At 28.8% G+C, this 15,380-nt stretch overlaps 1 long non-coding RNA gene across 1 annotated transcript in view; it reads right to left on the minus strand.

Annotated features, from left to right (window-relative positions):
• Positions 1 to 5,400, minus strand: part of LOC142332506 (uncharacterized) — a 166,666-nt gene extending 161,266 nt beyond the window's left edge. Inside the window, exon 1 of the long non-coding RNA XR_012758314.1 lies at positions 5,336 to 5,400. This is a non-coding gene — a long non-coding RNA (uncharacterized LOC142332506). The remainder of the gene's footprint in view (positions 1 to 5,335) is intronic.
• Between the last annotated feature and the right edge of the window lie 9,980 nt (positions 5,401 to 15,380).

The following is a 15,380-nucleotide window of genomic DNA, read 5'->3' on the forward strand; positions in this document are numbered from 1 at the left end:
AAATTAATTTAAATATCAGGAAAAGATTTTTGAAAGTGTATATTTGGAGTGTCGCTTTATATGGAAGTGAAACTTGGACGATCGGAGTATCTGAGAAGAAAAGATTAGAAGCTTTTGAAATGCGGTGCTATAGGAGAATGTTAAAAATCAGATGGGTGGATAAAGTGACAAATGAAGAGGTATTGCGGCAAATAGATGAAGAAAGAAGCATTTGGAAACATATAGTTAAAAGAAGAGTCAGATTTATAGTCCACATACTAAGGCATCCTGGAATAGTCACTTTGATATTGGAAGGACAGGTAGAAGGAAAAAATTGTGTAGGCATGCCACGTTTGGAATATGTAAAACAAATTGTTAGGGATGTAGGATGTAGAGGGTATACTGAAATGAAACGACTAGCACTAGATAGGGAATCTTGGAGAGCTGCATCAAACCAGTCAAATGACTGAAGACAAAAAAAAAAATTTAATCTTTAAAAAATATACTTTTAAGGATCTTTAATCGCCCTGAATAAGAAGTGTTCAAGAATTTTGATGGAACAATCTCAAGATCTTCTTAAAATCTACATTTTGTAAGACCAAAGCAACTAAAATTTATATTTAAAGATAATAATCCTTTAGGAAGCAAATTAATACGCAGTCAACCAATAAATGCATTGTTTAATTTTAATATATTCATTTAAGCTAATGATTTAGTATCAACAAAAAATATCAAATATATTGTTTTGGAATTATTTTCTCGTTTTAAAAAACTTGAACACAGTTATGTCGATGAAGGGTAAAAAAATGAATATTTTTTTTTTAAAAAACATCTTTACTTTTAAACCTGATCTGTGATGCTTGTTATTCTTGATAATATCATTTTCAGAAATGACGGATATCTCTGTTAGAGTGGCTTGTAATCTTACGATTATTACACCAAAAATTTCTAAAAAGTAAAATAAAAAGCATCTTTAAATTCGTTTATTTACTTCTTTTAATATTTATTTAAAAATAGTACATTATAACTGTGCCGTACATCATTCAAAGAAATTCAATCTTTTCCATTATTTTAAAGCATTCTTTCATTAATATAATTTGTACTTGGTTATGGTATGTTAATTTTTGAGAAGAGGAGGTTGATAATAATGTTTATTTTATTATGATAATCATTATATCAACTGGGATGTTGCCAGTTGGTCACCACCATACGAATTCGATTATTTTGATATGTTGACGGTCGTGGTGAGACGTACATATTTTATTACAAATTTTTTTTACCACATATTTTTTCAATTATTTACATGTGTATGAATGTTTGGGTATAATAAATTATGATTTTCGTTCACTTTGAAATTATTTAACCCTATCCGTTTGATCTTTTTTTTAACATAAAAATGCCATGAATTAGAATATATCGTTGTTTTTTGCTCAGTGTTTCATGTAATAGTGGTAATTATAAAGAGAAATGATGTTTACAACGATTTAAAATGTTTTTAACTTAATTTAATTGTTTCACTTCAGAATAATCTGAAACAGTATTTTTAATTTTTTTTTTATTAACGGTTGTTTTTATCTTTTATTTCTATTAGAAATATTGAAATTGTATTATTAAGTTAATTATAATTTCTTTATCTGAAGATCCTGGGTTCGAATCCCGGTCAGATACGGTATTTTTCATACTCTACAAATTATTGTTTTCATGTTCCCACATACAAGCTTCTTTGTAAGCTTCATTTGTTAGTTAATTAATCAATCAACAAAAGAATAAATCTTTTTTAGAAGGGAAAAATTGTGTAGACAGGCCACGTTTGGAATATGTAAAACAAATTGTTAGGGATGTAGGATGTAGAGGGTATACTGAAATGAAACGACTAGCACTAGATAGGGAATCTTGGAGAGCTGCATCAAACCAGTCAAATGACTAAAGACAAAAAAAAAAATTTGTTCACAATAAAATTTTTAACATTTTTGCAGATGTAACGTAATATGATAAAACTAATGATTACTGAGATATAAAAGATTACAGGAAACTCCCGTTGACATAAGTATTCCAACGCGGGGTCATACATTTAAATCGGTTCAGCCGTTGAGTAGCTACGGTGAAATAAACATACATACATACACCCTAAATACATTACAATCCTTTTTAGACAGTCGTGTAAAAATAAATAAAAGCCGATAAAATTAATGTATCTGTGCAGTATAACTTAAATCATTTAATTTTTTTGGTGAAATTTACTTTTCTTGGAAAAGCAGAAAAATGTTGATGAAAATTAGAAATGTAATAGAAATTGTCTAACAAGTATCATTTTATCAGTGATTTTTTTTGTAATGGTCAATGAACTGGGGTTTATTGACCATAGATGTAAAACTAAATTTTGTACCGGATATTTATTATAGAATTATCAAAATTAATATAATATTGAAAAGAATAATCGTAGTATTGAAATGTGAACTAGTATTAATTTCGACACCAGACAACAGACAATTTTATAAAACACAAACGAGACGAAGAAAGAAAATAAATAAATTAAAAAAAAAAAATTCTGATGTGGACACCACATAACTTCCTTTTACGCCTATTAAATTGCATATAAACATTTTTTTAAATTAAAAGTACATAAAAGTTCTTTTATTAATCATTTCTGATCTTTTTTCATATTATTTTTTTATTGCTGTTTTTGAATTATTATTTATCGTAAAATTTTTTTTACAATCAGAGGTTAATAATTATTAATAAATCAATATATTTAAATTAAATAAAAAATAAAAAAAAGGAGATGATTTTCATTCGAACCGATGTGTTTTCCCTTGTAAAATCCAAATATTTCATTAATTAAAAACCTATTTGCCTATAACTCTGGAACCAATGAAAATAAGTACCACGTATGATAATATCGTTGAAAAGCACTCAATGAGGGATTATTACTGCAATTAAAAATAAGTTAAAAATCGAAATTGTTTTAGATTTTGGGCTTTTTTTGGACACTTTTGGTTCGATCGATTGCAATCAAAAGATGAGGTGCCCAACTAGATGTTACAACAATCCTAAATAAAAAATTTCAACATTCTACGGCTAATCGTTTTTGAGTTATAAGTTCGTATGTACGTACAAACGACACACCGAAAATAGTCAAAATGGATATTTCCGTTGAAATTTGAAAACCCTCATTTTTCGCGATCACAATATTTTCTTTACTTCGTACAAGGAAGTAAAAATCAAATGAAAAACTATTAATTACAACAGAACTTAATAAATATGAAGAAAGAAATACTACTCTTGGTATAGTGGAACTTGTAACATTAAATAGTTTTTTTAACGTAGTCAGGTAACTCTACGGACGTACGAACAGTAATAATTTCGATTAATTGTGTAATTATTATATTTGATATCAGGTAGCGTTTAACCTTAAAGGTTACGTTACTTAACGTAACAGCGTTATTGAAGACCTAATTATAATATCAAAGATTGCTATTGGGCTCTGCAATTCTCGGCAGTTAAATAATTGCTCATCAAATTAAGTGCCACTGACCTTTTCATATTATTTTTCTGTTTAGTCTCATGAAATTTCCATTAGGTATTGTTACGGAGGATAAGATGAAATGACAATTTTGTAGCGTGTGAAAATGCCATCCCTGATCGGGATTCGAACCCGGGACAACCGGATGAAAGGCTGAGACACTACCGCTCGCGCCACGAAGACCGGCGACTTTCTCATTTTAATATTATTAAAAATTACAATTAATAAATTTTTACAGTACAATAAAATATTTATAAAGCACACATCCGATGTTAGAAGTGAGCACGTCTAACATCACGTGTAGAAACATAACAATAGCCAGCAACTATGTTCCGTTCCCTCCGGTTAAGCCCCTCAGGGCTAGAAACGGAGAAGGTAGCCTGGCGACCGGGATCGTCATAAGGCAGGTGAGTGTCTTTCCCTACGAGGGTCAGGATAAATAAATAAAAGTTGTGATTTTTCTTTTTTTCATAGATACCTATAAGGTTGTGAGTTTTCGATTATGAATTACGATTTTTGTACTAAGAAAGAACGCAGTATTTATGCTTCTTGGATGGTTAAAGTTTATCATAATTTCTGTTATTTGTACACAGTTATTTCCCTGTAAATAAGCGGGAGAGCAAAAAATTACATTACTTTCCGAACAAAAAGGTAAACATTTACAAATATAAATAATAATTTTTATTATTTTTTTGTAGAAAAAAAATTTGTTTTTTGTACCTTTTTCCTCTGCAAGGAAAAGCTTCGTATAAAATACGTTCTATCCAAATAAAAAGGGGTACATTAATTATTTTCATTAAATGTTATGCCGTAGCTTTTCTCTGTATGACTATTACATATCGTTAACAATGGCGGCTCGTAGAATTAGTGGGGGTGCTGCTCCAGAAAATGTTTAGCCTTTGTTTTAAAATTATGTAAAAGGAAACAAACATGTATAAAAAGAAAATATATTCAGAAACTTGAATCGTTAAAGAACAAAACTAAACATCTTTTACTAACTTTAACTAACTCTGATAAATTAAAATTAAATTAAATTCGAATATCTTCAGAAATTTTGTGGGCTTAAAACTGCCGATGTACAACAGCAAATTTAACTCGGGGACGAAGACAATGAGAATTTATGTTTCCTGTTAAAGCTGACATAGAATGCTTGTAGTATTACTGAATGGCTTGAATGTGTGTAAGTTTAAGAATGAATATTCATTCATGTCGCCAAGCATGTGATAACCGTTTGGTTAACACATCTGAAATATATAAATTAACTTGCCGAAGGGAATTTTATTGCTTTAATTAAAAACATGATATGTCTAGTTAGGATTCATTAACTCCTGCGCATCCTTCGCTTTTTCGGCAGAAAGTCTGTAGGATCGGTGAAAATATTGAGAAAGTACAGGGAAAAAACGACGAGGGCAGCAGGTCAGACGGAAGACCGCAGTAAAGATGCGGACTAAATTGAAGAGGCGACTGGAAAAAACGTTAGGCACATTGATTTTAATAGCAAAGATAGTGAGCTATGATACGAAATTGTCAGCGGGATATGAATCGGGTCACCAGCTCTAAAACATGACAGTAATGATAAAGACTGATAATGATGTTTATTAAATTTGTATGTGTTATTTAATCTGTAATAAAAGCAAAAGAAATGATTAAAAATTTTATATGCAATTTTTTTTTTTTAAATATTGTTTGGACTATATACTCTAAAAATGATGATTTAATTATAGAGGATGATTCTTCTTATTTATCCGATATGAAATGAAAATTTATTATTATCGTTTAGTTCAGATGTTACTCATTTACACGCAATAAAGTACAAAAAAAAAAACTACTTACTAGAAACAAAGATTGTAGTGTAACAAAATGTTCTGCGTAGATTGTTTGTCACTGCTTCTCCCCTCTGCACAACTACAGAAAAATATTGCGGCCAGTAGACTATGTACTAACGAACCTAGTTGGCTGTTCAGTTATACTCCGTGACGCGTGTGTTAGGACCTGTCTGTTAGTGTTTGTACGTTGTGTTAGTGATTTCACCGTTTAAACAGTCATAAGTTGTTTTTTTATTTTATGTAATTTCATTGCAGTTTTCTTTTAATTTTGTTGTTTATGTTATTGTGAAAGAAGAAATAAGATATTACGTCGTATTTAAAATATGTAATATTCTCTTCTACACGGCTGTTTTCAACTTGTTTTAAGATATCTTCTTATAAGGTATATTATATTGTAATTAAAATCATTTAAAATTTATTTAGGTAATTTATAATTACTCGTCAATTTTGTTCAATTTGCGTACTTAACAAAAAATATTTCAGTTCTTTTGTAAATATAGTGATTTCTTGTTTTTCCCAATAGTTTACTTAATTAACCACAATTTATACTTCCATGACGTTATTATTATTTATAAACTAATCAAATTGTATTAAATTTACTTTCATGAAAATTTTTAATGTTTTTTTTTTTTTACGTAGCTTAAATTTAAATCGTTTATTTATGTTTTGATGTACTGATTTGATTAACACAAACAGTTGTAGGCTAATAAAATGGCGATGCTTGATTTTAGAGCCGTATAGCTTTTAAATCTAATATATACAGTACGTTTTCATTTAAAGCTTCATCTTTTCTAAATTTATTCATGTACAGTCTGTTTTATTAAAGAAAAAATTGGGTATATTACAACTGTTTATAAATGAAGAAATTACTTTGTTTCTACACAGTTTTTACTTTGATATTATATATACTGTGAATTTTATAACAACAAATTGTAAGAAAGGTTTTACTGAAAGGAATTCAGGGATTTCAGCCGTTTTAAAAAATTGACTTCTACATTCATTGAACAAATAATTTAAAAGTTATCATCTATAAATTAATAAATAAATAAAGAATTTTATTAACATGAAGTTTTAAATAAATCCTATGGCATACTGAATGTTTGGCTCCTTAACTAAAATAACTATATAGGCTATGTATGTACGTATAACATTTTTTTCCCCTCAGCTAATAATGAAAGAATTATTATTTTAAACAGTATACAATATTAATAAAATTATTTTAAAAGAATGATGGAGAACCTTTTACAAAATTTTATAAAATGCCACATAATATTTTAATACGGCCACATAAAAATTTTTGTTACGGTTTATTTATTACCACTTCTGTTTATTTTACTTTAAAATCTATACCGCAATTCATTTTTTACATAAAAAAGCCTTACAAATTTGTGGAAATATTTTAATTACAATTTATAGTCTATAAATGGAAAATTACACATTCTCTCATTTTCCATATTTTATATATTTCTGATTATAAAGTGGCAAATAGCCGACAACTTTTTTATGATTATGAATTTTAATCATGAAATAACAATTTATTTTAAAGCTTTTAACTTTCACTGACTTATCTATCATTAGTTTCATGACAAAAATTTCTGGAATCAAGGTTGTTGAAAAGAAGAAATTCTAATTCTCTGAAAATAAATGAAATTAGAGTCAGCGTATCTTAGAAAAATTACTTAAAAAGATCTTTTTTTTAAATTATTGTTATTACATTGTTGACATTTATTATAAATTGTCAATTTCCGTAACGCAGTGGTAGTGTCTCGGTCTTCTATCTGGAGGTACAGGGTTCGAATTCTCGTCAGGCACGGCATTTTTCATTCGCTATAAAAATTCCATTTCTATCTCCGATCCATTAGCTTCCTTCAAACTTATGAGGCGAGATCATAAAGAAAAAACAAAAAACTGAAATAGTTCAGTTTTCAAAAAACAATAATAGTTCAATTACTTTTAAATGTTTAATCGAAATAAGGATTAGTTTGTTTTTTTAAATTTGTTTAATAAAAGGAAAAGAATAATTAGTAAAAAATGTGTATTCAGTATCGTAAAATCACAGTACTTATCGGAACCCCTACTGAACTTAACATTTGTACGCAACTCGACACGATAAAATTTATACGTATAACTTATTGTATATAATTTTTATTTTTAACGTTAATCAGACGAGGTTAGCGAGTATAGGTTATGTTTGCTAAGATTATGTTGATTCCGTGTAATGACGAATCGCGCATGTATATCAACATAACCTACGCCCGCTTCGCTCGCTAACCTCGTATATTAACGTTAAATATAAAAATTATATATAGATAAATGATGCAAATTTACTAATATAAAAAAAAACGCAAAAAACAATTGGATTTCAATAGGGGTCCCGTATAACCTAGTACCGTAAAATCTAGATTGGTTCATTGCTGATTTAGTCCGTTTAACTTCATTAAAATTCACAGTTTAAAATTCAAGGGAAAATCGTTTTATCTATTCGTTGAAATTTATATTTTCAAAAATTTACAGATGTGAATTAATCATCTTTTAACATTTTCTAAAACATATTTTAATTAATTCTCTTTAATATAGAAATAACGTAAAATTTACATAATTTCTCTCGCTTAACTTAGTATTAGCATTTATTATACAGAATTTCAAAAAGCTGATTTCCATTTGGAGATATTTTCTTTTAAAATAGTAATTTTAAACGCTGTCATGATACTGTCCCTAGAAATAATAATTTTCATCTCCATATTATATTAATTCTTCACAATTTTACTATTTCGATTATAAAATATAATAAAACTAATAATTTTAATGGATTCATTAAATATAAGCGGTCTATGTAATGAATTTTGCATCCATTTTAATCAGAAAAATTAGCTAAGCGAAGCAGATTATATAAATTGTTTAGGGCTACAATTTATAGTAGCATTTCTCTCATCAAAATTGCGAAATAGTTCATATAATATATAGGTTTGGAAACTTTGTTTTTTAGTTACGACTAGCGAAAGATTTCACCCAGATTTCTGTTCTAAAGGTCAAGCTTTATTGAAGGTAGTGTTAGATTTAGAGAAAACTTTACTTAAATAGATTAGTTAAGCTTAACCTATATATGAATATTTTTAGAAACTTTTTCTTAAAATTTATTTTTTACCTTAAAAAAATATTTTTTCTATTCATTTTTGTTTCTAAATCATTTAATTTTTATTATTAATACTGGGAAAGTCATACAATAATTTTCAAGCATTTTTTTTATAGGATATGGAGGTATGTTATAATGCATCTACTTTGGAAATCAATTGGCGGTTGAACCTCACCGATTCCTCACAACCGCTACTCTGCCAATACTGGTTATTTCACTCTACACGCTAGTTAGCGTTTATAAGTCGTATTTATAATAAGTCTATCTTACAGTAATTTTTTTCTACTCCACACAAATAAATGATTTTTAATTTTGACCACTAACTTTTTCTGAAAAAAGCAATTCAAATCCTACGCATTTTAAAGATAAGATTTTATTTGATTTAGGGTTTATTTTTACTTCCTTGTATAAAATAAAGGACGTATTGTATTCGCGAAAAATTTCGGTTTTCAGATTTCAACGGAAATATTCATTTTGACTAATTTCGGCGTGATGTCTGTACGTACGTATGTATTTAGATAAAAAAACGGTTAGCCGTACTATGAAACTTTGGATTTAGGACTGGTAACATCTGGTTGTGCACCTCCCATTTTGATTGCAATCGCGTGAACAAAAGGTGTCCAAAAAAGCCCGTAATCCGAAATTGGATTTTGGACTTTTTTTTAAAAATTTTCTTTGTTTTATCCAACTTATGTTACCCCATTTTGTTCAAAATTAAATTTTCTCCTAGTTTGTTTAAAAGTTTTATTTGTTTATTACCATTTTAAAAAAGTTATTGTACATCAGACATAAAAAACAGGGGTTTTTTATCCTAACTTTTTGGTTTTCAGTCCAGATTTTTCAAAACTACTGCAGATACCGTTCTGGGACTTATTCTATTCATCTTTTCAGGTCAAAAACCATAAGAAATCACTAATTCTGCTCCATAATTAACGTTCTAAAAATTTATTACAACCTCATTTTACCGGGGTAGCTAAATTCCGAACGAAATCTTCCAGTAGCCGTAACTCGCAAAGAAATATTTTAGAACATTTATTAATATGAACTTTTCCATTATTTTTGCGAGTAGAATAGGTTATGAAAGTCCCTGGAGAACTTCGTGATACACTATTTATATTTCTTCCCTTTTTCGTTAACAAATTTTAACAAAAAATATCTGTTAACAGTAAGGAAAAAATTATTCTGAATATACTTATTTAAATAAATTTTCACAGAATAACTTAATGCTGTTAGGTACTGTTCATAATATAATGAAGTATTAATAGCAATACAAAAAGAGACGGTCGCCACGTATGATATGGTTCAAAGGGTTTCTGTTGAAGCCGATCAAAGCGTTGCATCAGACATTAAAGTGGCGGAGCCTTTGAATTACTAAATAAAATAAGCTCATAAAATGAATAACGACAAGTTATATAAAGAAAGATTACAAAGGAAAAGTTACAAAGTGTTTTAATAAGTTTGTGATTAAACACTATAAATTCTTTCTTGAGAAGATAGTTATAATTTATTTTGTATTGGTTATATGTATAATTTGATTTTCCTATTATATTTAAAATTATCTTTATACTAATTTAATAATTTAAAAAAACATGAGTTAATTACTTTAGATAGTAAATAGATTAACTCACTGGATGGTCTAGTGGTGAATGCGTCTTCCCAAACCAGCTGATTTGGAAGTCGAGAGTTCCAGCGTTCAATCTGTAGTAAAGGCATTTACTTTTATACTGATTTGAATACTAGATCGTGGATACCGGTGTTCTTTGGTGGTTGGGTTTCAATTAACCACTAAGAAATGGTCGAACTGAGATTGTACAAAACTACACTTCATTTACGCTCATACATATCATCCTCTGAAATAATACCTGAACGGTAATTCCCGGAGGCTTAACAGGAAAAGAAAAAAGTGACTGCCTCTACAAATTAAACACATTAATTTTGAGTTCTGCATTGTGAAAAAGTAATTTTCAACAACGATCATTAAATTTTCTTTTTTCATTAACAACTTTTCTTTTCTTTGAATTTATTCTGAAATGTTAAAAAAAGATTACAGTAAATGTTAGTTGGAGAATATTGGTATATTACACACAGCAACAAAATTTACTTTTTTAAGTAAATTTAGGTTCTTGTTTTCTAATAATATATTACGTTAAAATACCAATATTTAATAACTTTTTAAACTTAATGCAAATAGTGATCACTTGACACTTGAAATTTATAATATTCAATTTAATATTTTTTTTAAATTCTTAGTAATTTTTAATTTTACTTGCATTAATTTTTATAATATATTCAAATAAATTACAAAATTTCTTTGAAAAAATCTGATGTTTTTGATTTTTCAAACGTCAATTACTGTAAATTTATATTTATTTATTATTAAAATTACAGTTAAAATGTGCACGGGCGACGCACGTGCACACTCCGCGTTCTTGTCATAGATCTCTCTCGTTCGGCTCGCAAAACAACAACGCATCAGTTCTTTACGGACAACCCGCTGCCCGCCACTTCACGTCATCGTTCCACTCTCCTACATTACTAAGAGCAAAAATGTGTGGATTGGTTCTTTATTGCGTAACTAAATTGAAATTACAGATGAACGTTAACGATGGTTGCCTAACGAAACCGATTCTTTCAGTAACATTTGGCGTTCGTGGATATAGAATATAGAACTGAAGTTCGTGTCGTATTTGTGTATTATAACAATGACGCATACGATTTTTCATTTATTTAATATTTTTTGTATACATACAACGAGAAACAAAAGTTTCAATAGAAATGGCTCAGCGGGCGTGTTGGCCAGGCCTGTTATAAACAAATAATTAAAAAAAAAATAATTAAATAAAAAATAATAATAATTAAATAAAAAAAAAAAACAAATAATTTAAACAAAAAAGCGTAAATGCAAACGTTTGTACAAACACAATAATACATTCTGGTTATTGTCAATATTAGGTTCTTTGTAAGTTCTGAATATAGAACAGCACACACATATGTAGAACGCGCACGCGCGCTTGGACTCGGCATATGCCAAAGAGAATATATTATCGTACATATTATATGCAACAATTATCATTAATATTTATTACTATTATTTACTGTTAATCTCCAAATTAATTAAACTTTTAAATTCTTTTACAATTAAGTTGGTTTAAGTACTTTCGGTTCAGTATTCAAAATACTTTATTTTTTTTAATAATAACATACTTTTTAATTCTTTTCCACTTTTCTTATAATTTTTTAATACCACAGAACTGTTACCCAACAATCCTAACGAAAGCCGGATGTTATTAAAGAGAATAATATTTGTTGGTCGTTAAATTTTGCATAGGCGACCCATTTAATCTTTAGTACTTTCTGTGGTTTTGTAACCACTACTACAGCCTCTTCTTTAACAAAGTAATACAGAATATTTAAGCTCTTTAGTCGTCTTAATAATATAAAATTCTCTTTCTGTCTCTCCCTCGATATCTCTCTCTCTTTCTCTTTTTCTACTTCAAATGCGTACTTTTGCATAGATAAAAACAAAAATGTAATATACAAAAATATGTTATAATATATATAGTTCATCTTCTATACATCTTTATGGCCACAATATTTATTTTATAATTTACAGTGTCCTCCGATTAAATCATTTGTTTTGACCTATTAAAGAAAAAAAAACAAAACAACAAAAACTGTTAACAGAATTAAAATTTTCAGTTATTAATTTATTTCACTTTCCCGTCTAGATAGCGCTATAGTAGGGCTATATCTCTAGAAAAAGTACTGTAATCGAACCAATTTGGGCTTATGTAGTTTTCACCGGATCTTGACGTTTTGACACCTAAGGAACCCAAAAAACCAGATGGAAATTTTACGGATGTTAATGTTCATTATGTACTTATATGTATTCGGTGTTGACCTCTGCCAACACCGAATACACACATATGATTCAGAGAACACGTTTGTTTTTTAAAGAAATCACCTTATATTTTCAGAACTACTGGACCGATTTTAATCCAAACTTGGTCAGATTACGTCTATATATGGGGTTTTGATGCCATTAAATTTTCAACTTAAAACGTCTAGGGAGTGAGGCCGTAAAGCAAGGTCACCCTCAGTATCTCGACATTACGCATAATTAAGGTTATATTTTTCTTAGGGACATTTGTTAGAAATTAACAATATTTGCAACAAAAAAATTTTGGAAAATCGTACTCCAGAAAATGCTCTAAACTACTGTTATGTTGTGACGTCACAGGTGAACGGTAGAATTAAATAAATTAATAATATTTAAAGTGTAAAGTAATAAATCTAGCTGGGTCTCGAACTCGATCGCTCGGTTGACTTGGTACTTGGTGCGTTTAGTCTCGCGGCTACACCATCTGCCAGTCGTACAAGTGATATTTGTTATTTGTTCTACGTAAGTTGTGAAATTACGTTAGTTCCGACAATCACCGCTAGTAACCCCACATTAAATACGGTATGCACGTATTTAAGAGAATCATTGAATTAAATAAACTTTTTTTCAACTTCAAGGCTGCTTGATTAAGAATATGTAATCCATGATAATTTAATATAAAATATCATTAAATTAATAAAAAGATGAAAAAAGTAACTTTTTATTAAATGATTTTATAACGTATTCTTATTTGTAACTTATTTTCACTTTAGAATCGTTAATTGCTCAACATAAGTACAACGATTTATACAGATAAATAATCAGTAAGCAGTATATCTTGACCTTTCGTAAAAAAAGATTTATTGATAATATGAGAGAGAAAGTTTTTAAACAGCTGAAGGCATTTGTGTGTGTGTTTGTGTCAGAGCAAGAAAAAGAGAGAATAAGGAATAGGAATGGGAAATATTGCAGAAATGTAGCCTAAAGCTGTTAGCCTATAATCGTGGGAAATATCTCAGATAGAGTAAATCGGAAAGTTTCAGTAACAGAGGACCATTCCGGTCGCTTACTCGGGCTATATTTTGTTGTGGAGGGGGAGAGAAAGAGATATATAGAATTGTTAGGAAGGAAAACTTTTAAGTTATTATATTACAAGTACCGCTATCTATCGAATTCCATTTAATTTCAGCCTAACTTTTCATCACTTGTGTAAATAATAACTGTTATAAACATTAATTGCATTTCAGTTTATAAAAAAAAAAAAATGAAAACAAAAAAAGTAGTTTACGCCAAGAAGAAAAAAAAAATTAAAGTTAACTGAAAATAGCAACTAATAAAAAGTAAAAAAAAAAAATCCGACAGTAAATTGTATCTTTTGCTGCTACGTCGTTCAAGTTAATAACCAATAGAGTTCTTTTTGTTTTACATTGTTATGTAAAAATATATGTTTTTAATTTTATGATACATCCTACCCTGCTGAAGAGCATTTGTACGTGTCTGTCTGTCTGTCTGTGTGTGTGTGTGTGTGTGTGTCCTCCCCCTTAGCTTAGTGCGTAAAACACCAGTAGTCCGAATGACGTCATTCCTTACAACAATAAGTAATAATGTGCTCAGAAACAGACACCGAAGTGTACCGATTACACGCGGAAAATCACGATTGGTTAGTACGTGTCTCGTTGTGGTCAGGTGTATACTTGTTAGTTAATATTTAGCAGTAAAAAAAGGATTCTTTATTTAGCGGGAAAGAGTTGTTGGTCCCGCCTCTAACCGTCGGATCACATGTCCGCTCTGCGCCAATAGCAGCAGTTGTACTGGTAACCTCACAGACACAACAAGCCAACTCTCTATTGTCAATGTGGTAAGTGTTAAACATTATATTTCTTTTAAAAACTATTAAATTTTATATCTAGTCACTCCTTAAGCCTATTTGAAATATAAAAACACCAAAATGTTCTGAAAAATATTTTCTATACACTAATATTTCTTTTTTTTAAATATTTCTATAAAATACTTAACCTTTTGTTCTGTCCGTGCACTCTGATTTTTTATCGAGTAAGTTGTCTATGCTCTCTCTTGTCCTGCATAACCGGCCACAGTTTAACTCTTAACTGGCATGGTGAAAAAGAATTACACATCAGACATGATGGGGTCTTTTTTGACCCAAGCTTTTCCTGCTCTGCAAAAGTAGTTTACTATATTTTTTTATTTATACATTATTTACAATATGTTATTTTAAAATCTTACAATTCAGAGTATTTTTGACTTATTTCAATTAACATTTTTTAGAAAAAATTAAAACTAAAAGTTTTTTTGTAGACCCTAAGTAAACCACCTTTTCTTAAAAAAAACTAACTTTATTGCTAACTTAATTTCTATATTTTTGTAAATTTTAATTATATTCTTTGACTTATATAATGAAAAATCGAATTTTTTTAATTCGATATATATATATATATATATATATATATATATATATATTATCTATCTGGTAATTATAAAGTTATTAGGCGTATTGTAAAAAATATTTATTTTCATAAAATTGGTGGCGTTTTATTTTTTATTTCCTTGTACGAAGTAAAGGAAATATTATGATCACGAAAAATTTCGGTTTTCAGATTTCAATGGAAATATCCATTTTAACTAACCCTAAAATATCCATTTTGACTAGTTTCGCCGTGACATCTGTACGTATGTATATATCTCGCATAAATGAAAAACGATTAGTCACAGTATGTTGAAATTTTAGATTTAGAAGTGTTATAACACCTAGTTGTGCACCTTTCCTTTTGATTGCAATCGACTGAACCAAAAGTGTCTAAAAAAGCTTTTTTGTTAACTGCAGTAATAAGCTCTCATTGAAAGCTTTTCATTGATATTTCATAAGTTGTACTTATTTGCATTGATTCTAGAGTTATAGTAAAATAAAAGTTTAATTAATGAAATATTTGGATCGTACAAGAGGAAGGCACATCGGTTAAAATCAATTCAATAACAATAAAAAAAATATATATATATGAAAAAATATCAGAAGTTATTAAT

This window comes from Lycorma delicatula, chromosome 11 (genome assembly GCF_047948215.1).
Source record: "Lycorma delicatula isolate Av1 chromosome 11, ASM4794821v1, whole genome shotgun sequence".
NCBI classification, from domain to species: domain Eukaryota; kingdom Metazoa; phylum Arthropoda; class Insecta; order Hemiptera; family Fulgoridae; genus Lycorma; species Lycorma delicatula.